Here is a 7,526-nt window from a genome sequence, read left to right as displayed (position 1 = left end):
ATAGCAGCATGATGTTAAGACAGTCTTCCTTGTCAGATTTCCTACCACATATGGAGGGCTAAAGATTCAACCAGCTTGCTAAAGCCTTTCACAGTAAACTGACAGAGGAATTTTTTCTCACCAATGTATGCTTGTCTATGTTGTGCCCCTCACCATGATGACTTGCTGGTGGATGCCAGGGTTCCCAGTAATTTGTGGTGGGTCCTCTGTATCACAAGCTCTTTTTTGATGAACTCTTTGCTCCAGGGATGGTGGGATTATTGTGGCTGATTAGGTTGATATTTGCCTCACTTGTGAGTTTAAAACTACAAGAATGTGTCTTTTTCTGAGTTGGATTTGATCCTGGAGTGAAGAATTCATGCCGTCAGGGTGTCTCCTACTTCCTCCAGCCTCCTCAGTTTCCTCAAATGGTGCTTTCGAAGAAGGAAAGGCAATCAGATCTAGAAACAGTCCCCCTGATTTCACAAGCTAGACAAATCCAGGACCTACACACCATTAGAAATAAAAGTTAAGGAAGAAAGCCCATCCCATTAATACCCTAGTTCCTAGAGATGGGGTTCAATGGTGGCTCACTTGCCTGTCACATAGTGCTTCTGCTGCAGCAAGTCCATCTTCAGAAGGCTCTTGTCCTGTTCTAGATCATACTGGAGGTTTTCAAACCTGCAGGAGGAAGGCAGATGGACCACAGCCCTGTTAGTGACCGGACATGCCAGCTGTTGAGCCTTCCCCAGCTCTGTAAACTATCGAGCATTATCTTTCAGCTTAGGTTAGTCCCTCCATCCCTAAGGGAAAATGTTCAGAGAGAAACTGTCCTGATTTTTTTCTCAGTTTTTAAAAACTGTTAGAAGTTGAAATGTTATGAAAAACATAAAATTTCTCCATGGTCCAGAAACACTATTTTTTGGGGGGAAAAAAATCAGCATAGCAATGTCTCAGGATGAGATATATGGTAAAAGTGAGCAATCTGGGAAACTCTATGCATGCCCTCTAGTGGAGCCTACACAGCACTGCAGTGGAGGCTTTGATTATTCCTAGAGTTCAGAATCCTTCATGGCTTCAAAAGCACAATCTCTAAATCTTATAATCAGAGCAACCTTCTCACAGGAAACCAAAGCATACTGCAGAGATCCTGCAATCAGCAAGCAAGCATGCAAAACTGTCCAAGAGTGGAAACGTTCCTCTAAACATAATGTTACGGGGGGGGGGGGGGGTGAGAGGGGGGAGGGGGGAAGGCAGGAGGACACACTGTCCTCTACAATTGTTACTTCCATTGCTAGGTTTGGGTTTACTACTGGAATATTTGTGGAAAGACATAGAGGATAAGATATTCAGAATATGCTAGAGACCTCAGAAAGGAAGAAGGGGATATGATCCCCATAAAGACTAAAGATGAAACATTGTTTTCTGAACAGAAGTTTCTTTTGATCAGACCGATGATTCTTTGAATTGTTCTTTCCCTAGCTATTGCTGAGAGCCATGCAGTTGACCATATCCCAGTGATGACAGAGATACAGGTACAGGGGACTCACATGGCTCCATCTGCTCCTCCAAACCTGGCCTGTGGCCTCAACTTGGACAGAGTGAAGTGATGCTGCAGTTTTACTGCCAAGTTCTTTTGCTAGTGTGTGATCAGCTCCTCCTGCTTCAGCAGGTATTACATAGTCTTTCCTTCAGTCGTTCCTGTTTCTGTTCATTAGAAGATTGTGTTCTTAGGGGAGGATTAGGTGCACCCATGTACATACATACATACATACACACACATACATACATACACATACACACATACATACTTCTAAACACACACAAACTTCTGAGCACAATGTACTGCATCTACATGTTTACCTTTTAAGATAAAGCTAATGTAAAAAGAGATCATCCTGGATACTATTAAGAAGAATTCTCTATCATTAGCCCACATCTTCTGTACGAATACTCTGCATTCCAGAGACAGGAAAACAAAAGAAGCTTTGACCACATGAATGTGTTGAAGGTTGTGTACTTTCCCCTTGCTTTTTTATTTTTCATTTAATTTTGTATGTGTGGTTGTTTTGCCTGCCTGAGTATCTGTGTACCACATGTATATTTGCTAACCAACAGAGGAAAACAGTGGGAGATTAGTCAATGAAGTGCTTGTGCTGTAAACCTAATGGATATACACTATACACTAGAGTCTGCGGTATTTCAGCCACGCCTGCTTATCAAGTTCCCTATGCTGTGCAGAAAAGATTTGGCTCCCTAGCAAAGGACTTGGGGATAGTGGTGGCGGAACCCTGTCCCCACTCCCTTGATCTCACTTAATACTTTCAAGTTGTTCAGAGGTGAGCAGCTTCCTTCAAGAAGAGCTCTCTAAACCACAGATTGCCTCCACAGCAAAGAGCTTTGGAAACTAGAAAATCTCTATATCTGGAAGTCAAAATAGATTTTCTTCCTTGTAATGGTATTGGGTCAGGGATTACTTTGAGTACCAGAAGATTGACTAGCTCACAGTCAAATGATTGCATATATCATATCTTACTGAACAATATAGTTCATGGAAGTGCTAGACGACATTGTATTTTTTCACTCATTGATGATAACCATTTGAATTGTTTATAATTATGGGTTGCTCTGAGGAATGCTGCTACAGCTCTATTGATCTCTAGTCTCTCTGTGGACACCTGCTTCTCATGTTGGAATCACTGGGTCACCTGAGGACTGCAATATATAGCTTATCACAGGGCTAAACCACTTTACATAACTAACAATATCTGAGGGTCTTCATATATGCAAACCATAATGCAACTGGTTTTAACTCAGTATAAAGATGGTTATGATAAAAGCACTTACTGGGTACTACAGACACAACACAGAGTGTTTGTTAAGACTACCGCGAGCTTAAATGAGCTGCACTGAGACAAACCTGTTCTCACACCTCAGCATGGTTATAGGACTTCTGCTGGACTGAGATAAAACCACAACAACCTCTGCCATTCAGAATCTCTCAAAGAATAAAATTCAGGCCAATCTTCAAGGTAAAGGTTAATGAAACCATAGTTAGAAAAAGGTGGAAAGAAAATGGTAGCAGAAAATGAGGAGAACAAAAACAGCATTCAGGGAGGAGACTGTGAGCCACCTGAATATCCAGTGAGCAGTCACCACCCAGAGCAGAGAAGGACACGAACTTTCAGCTAGCCTTTCCTGTCTCTCAGACACCTTGATTTTCCCCAGCAGCCTCTTTCTCACCTTCATTTATCACATTCCTTTGGTTTTCTCCAAGGCATTCCTTTGCAGGTAATATTTTTGCCTTTACAAGCAGCTGAAAAACTTTTTTTGTGTGTCTTATTATTCTAGTGAACTGGGTAAGACATGCAGAAATTTGAGTGGCTGTATGCACTGTTTGTCTGAACCAAAGAGGCACTATCCAGAGTGGGCACCATAATTTTTCATAAATGCCAGTCTCCATCATTCTTAAAGATGTTCCATAACTGAGTGAACATATACATAGAGACTCTCTCTCTCTCTCTCTCTCTCTCTCTCTCTCTCTCTCTCTCTCTCTCTCTCTCTCTCTCTCTCACACACACACACACACACACACACACATCTCATACCCACAATGAAACACACAAAACAACAGACACACACACCTTCTGACTGCAGAAGTGCAAGTGACAGGACTAGAGTGCTACAGCACCTTTCTGCTGTAAGGATGGGTACTGGGTGCTTCCTGTTGTCTACAAGGCTCATAGACTCAGTCAGGTCTTCTGCTCAGGCTTGCATTTATTTCACCTCCCTGGAATTTTTTCATCTTGAGAATCACTGATCATACAAGTAAGTGACAACCTCAGTACAACTTAGCTTGACCACACAAGACAAAATGCCCAAGGTAGATGGCTCAAAACAAAGCCTACAGAAACTCCAATGGCTCCTCTTCAGAAGACCTTGACCAGAGAATAACCAGAGTATGTAGGTAGCCCATGGTCACTGCACAGCAACATTTCAATAGAATACAGTTCATATAATATCAACACAGCCCCAGCATACGTCAGTAGGAGGGGAGGGACATTACCTGCAGTGCTTTTCTGAAATGTTGCACTCTTTAAAACTATGAGGGGTAATCTCTTCTGAGACACAGTCATGCACACGATACAGTCAGCAACAAAATGTCATCAAAGTGATGTGCTTCTGGATTTCATGTTGTGAGGCTGATGAGACAAACCAGACGTTTCCTGGAGGTTTAACTGTGCAGTGAAATAAAAGAAGTGTACTTTTTCTTTTTAAAATATATCTATGTTTAATTTTTTCATTTATTACAAATCATATTAGTTTCAAGCTAATAAAAATGTACAAAAATTAAGAGAAAGCCACCAATTCCTTTCTCTCTCAGACCAAATGAACTGTTTAGCAGTTAGATGATACAAAACAAAACAGAATATTCCACTGAAGGAACTGAGGTACCAGGATAATCTCCATTTTGCTTTTAAGACTTCATTCTAAGTTAATTTGCCCTTAGATAAGCATGCCCCTCCTCCCTTGAGGTCTGTGAAAAATCACAAAATGTCCTTTGCAGTTGCAAAATAGACCCAGCAGCTCCTGCTAGCTGATAACGGAGTGGGCTAAGAAAACATAAGTTTTCTTCCAGGTCAAGATGCTACTTTTTTGGTGTGTGTTCCCTCCTTGTGGCTTAACCAAGTGATGTAAACCAATTAGCTTAAATGCCAACATTTCTTTACCTTCTCATGTAGAGCCAAGGCTGAGAAAACCCCATTTATCATTTTCTCCTCTATAAACCCTCCTCCCCTTGCCCTCAGGGGCCACTCTCCTATCCTGTTGCACTGGGAAGGTTGGTGGCCCAAGCTTGAGCTTGAATAAAGACACTCATGTGCTGGCATCATAGTTGTGGTTCCTGGTGTTCTCTTTGGAGTTTTTGCAATCTGTGCACAACACCACCTGGCAATTCAAAGAACTTTGGCTGGCCAGCTTAGCCAGAACAGAAACTTTTAAGTTTAGTTTAAGACTGGGGCTGTAGGGAATAAGGACAAGACCAAGAGAGGACACCAGATGGCATTATCTGGCTTTCAAAGTCACCCAACATTGTACATGTCATTACAGACATGTTTACATGACTTACTCTCACAACAACAACAACATAACTAAACAGAAAGCTCTAAGGAATACATCATGCTAAATGACCAGTTGAATTTAGACTCTTTGCCCTAGCTATTTCAAGTGAGAACCAGGACTCTGTTATTCATCCTTGCAAGGCCTAAAAATGCCTAGGGAAGCATGGTCTGTTTGACCAGACTATGTTGATGCAGTTGAAAAAAATCATTCTCTTGGAGCCTCAGATTTGGCACCCTGATCTCTCTGCCTGTCATCAACCCTTGCCACATTCCTGGTCATCAAGTCAGGTCCTGAGTGTAAGATCCATGACTGGGGAGAACTTGCCAATGTCACTTACAGCTAACAAGATTGATGAACTGCTGTTTAGGCTTCTGTCAGTGTTAACTAGGACACTGGCAAGGCATTGGTCATACCATGGGAGGCTCAGAGCAAGAGGCTGAAATACCACAAAGATGGCAATGAGATGGGCTCATTTGGCATTTGCATGGGGCATTCCTTCTTGCATGCTGTCTGTCTCTGAATGTTCATAACCTCTGCCAAGCAAATGAAGCATAGACCCTTTAACAAACTTTCTCAATGTGCTTTACCGTAAGTGTTTCCCAACATAGCACTCCTCCTATCATAATTGTGTAATGTGTGTAATGTGTGATTGTTCCATCTCCCTCAAAGGACTGCAACTTCTAGCAGAGCAGAAGGCTTGCTTGCAAGTCATTCAGTGTCTTATAAGAAGCTAATTCCCCAAAAGGATTAGTGAATTGTCACATAAATGGGCCAATCGGATAGGTTGTAGGTGGTCGGCTGGATAAGCAGGTGGATGTTTATATGCGTGTGTTTGTGTGCCTGAATGGTGCCTGTGTGTGTGAGTGTGTGTGTGTCTGTGTGTATCTGTGTGTGTGAGTGTATATGTGTCTGTGTGTGTCTGTGTGTGTGTCCATGTGTATGTCTGTGTCTGTGTGTGTCTGTGTGTGTAACTGTGTCTGGTTAGACAGTTGGGCAGCTTGTCCTGTTTTTTCAGCCTACCTGATGATGCTTTGCCCAGAAGTCATACACCTTCTCTTCTGCCTCCTCACAGACCATCTTCTACTCCACACAGGAGCCTTGCAGCAAAATCTGCTCTTCCCACTGCTTTCTCTTGTCTTGTCTCAATTTTCTTCAATGGAGTTCACTCAGCCAGGAGACAATTTTGTAGGGTACTGAACCCTCACACAAAAATGGTAAGCTCCAGCCAGCCTCAATCTTTCTCCCCTCCTCCATAAACCACCATGATTACAAGGTCCCAACTTCCCCTATGGCCCAGGCTGGAGCCCAGAGTAACCATACCAAGGCAGACCAAATCAAGAAAACAGCCAAATATCTGAAAGACTCAAACTATTTCTGAAAACCCTGACACTTAAAAGGATCCATGTAACTCTGAGAACAGAATTTGTGCCCCATCTGTGCTTAGCTGTTCGTGATATTGGGAAACAATGAGCACATAAAGAGTAAACACACTGTGAGGAAGGACAGAATATGAAACAGGAATATATGGCATCTATGAGTCCTGTAGAAACCAGCTCTGTAACCTCCTGCCAGAGCCTGGTAGAGGGGGATATCATGATGCAGATTATATTTTATATCTGGAGGTTCCTGAAGCTCACAAGACAATGCTAGAAGGGTCTCATATACTATTCACACTTAGGAAAACTGAGTGTTACAGGTAGAATTCTAAGAGCTGCGAGGAAGGCTATTTGCTAAGAGGCACACAGGCTAGAACCAGAGCCCTAACTTTGGTTCAAAGACAAAGTAGGGCAAAGCAGTCCCTCAAAAATACTGAGTTCCCAGCCAAGTCATGCAATCGCTGGCAAGAGTGGTCTTCTCAATCAGTTCCTTGCACATGTCCAAGCCCTCACAAATCTCCTTGGGCTGTTTCTGCAGCTCTGACATCACATTTTTATGCTGTCCTCAGCAGCTCAAGCTTGAAATTCAGCCTGGGCATGGCCCAGGAGCAAAGAACCCCATGGACACAGTCCTCAAGGATCACATGAATTTAGGTTGCATCCAGGGCTACTACAACCCATTGGATATTGTCTTAGTCAGGGTTTCTATTCCTGCACAAACATCATGACCAGAAAACAAGTTGGGAAGGAAAGGGTTTATTCAGCTTACACTTCCATACTGCTGTTCATCACCAAAGGAAGTCAGGACTGGAACTCAATTAGGTCAGGAATCAGGAGCTGATGCAAAGGCCATGGAGGGATATTCTTTACTGGCTTGCTTCCCCTGGCTTGCTCAGCCTGCTCTCTTATAGAACCAAGACTATCAGCCCAAAGATGGTCCCACCCACAAGGGGCCTTTCCCACCTTGATCACTAATTGAGAAAATACTGTACAGTTGGATCTCATGGAGGCGTTTCCTCAACTGAATCTCCTTTCTCTGTGATAACTCCA

General features: G+C 42.9%; 1 pseudogene; it reads right to left on the bottom strand.

Annotated features, from left to right (window-relative positions):
- Window positions 1–211: 211 nt before the first annotated feature.
- LOC147005675 (uncharacterized) lies at window positions 212–7,023 on the bottom strand (annotated as a pseudogene).
- Window positions 7,024–7,526: the final 503 nt, after the last annotated feature.

This window comes from Mus caroli, unplaced genomic scaffold, assembly GCF_978045245.1.
Source record: "Mus caroli unplaced genomic scaffold, Mus_caroli_1 scaffold_3, whole genome shotgun sequence".
Taxonomy (NCBI): Eukaryota; Metazoa; Chordata; class Mammalia; order Rodentia; family Muridae; genus Mus; species Mus caroli.
This window is presented reverse-complemented; position numbering and strand designations above follow the sequence as displayed.